Here is an 800-nt window from a genome sequence, read left to right on the forward strand (position 1 = left end):
CAAAAAAAAAAAAAAAAAAAAAAAAAAATCAGTTCCTCAGTGAGCGGGGATTTGGGGATCATTAGGAGCAGCTCTTGGGGCGGAGAGGGGCCATCCTGGGAATCAGAAGAGGCACTTCTGGAGGGCTGAGGGGAGGGGCTTCCTAGAATCATTAGGAGCGGTTCCTGAGGGGTAGTGAGTCGCCTTAAGGAGTTCCCAGAATTGTCAAGGGTGATGGGGAAGGTCAAGTAGGAAAGTAAAATACCCACAACCAGAGTCATAAAAAATGTACAAAATTACCATGGGTGAGTAATGGGGTAGTGCCCTGGAAAGAGCTATATGGAGTTAGGCCTATGTTCAAAACTAGTAACTTTGCTGAGCCTGGGAGTTCACATCAATACAATGGAAAAAATAATGCCTCGCGGATTTTGTAAAGATGAGAGTTAATGGATGTTGCCAAAAAGAACATATTACATAGAATGCTATGGACTTATGGTATGGACCAATCATGATTTCTGCGTCAGGCTGGGTACATGCCTACTGGAAAAAAAAAAGTTAAAAAAAAAAAGTTTCAAAAACAGAAATGACTGTTTCAAAAGGAATAGCCGTTGGCTACACAGCCACAAGTCTTTCACAACAATTACAGGGTTTTTCTCCCTTAACCAGTAAGCTAATCAACAGTATTAGATAATAGATTATACTGAGTAGCTCACAAAAGTGCCGAGTCTGAAGAATCCAACTTACAGGACACATAAAGAAAACCCAAATCATGCGGTAGAATTCATCCACCACCGTCTTTGCTGCTGCCACTAAGCACAAGA

Source organism: Rhinopithecus bieti, unplaced genomic scaffold, assembly GCF_001698545.2.
Source record: "Rhinopithecus bieti isolate Rb0 unplaced genomic scaffold, ASM169854v2 scaffold_12155, whole genome shotgun sequence".
NCBI classification, from domain to species: domain Eukaryota; kingdom Metazoa; phylum Chordata; class Mammalia; order Primates; family Cercopithecidae; genus Rhinopithecus; species Rhinopithecus bieti.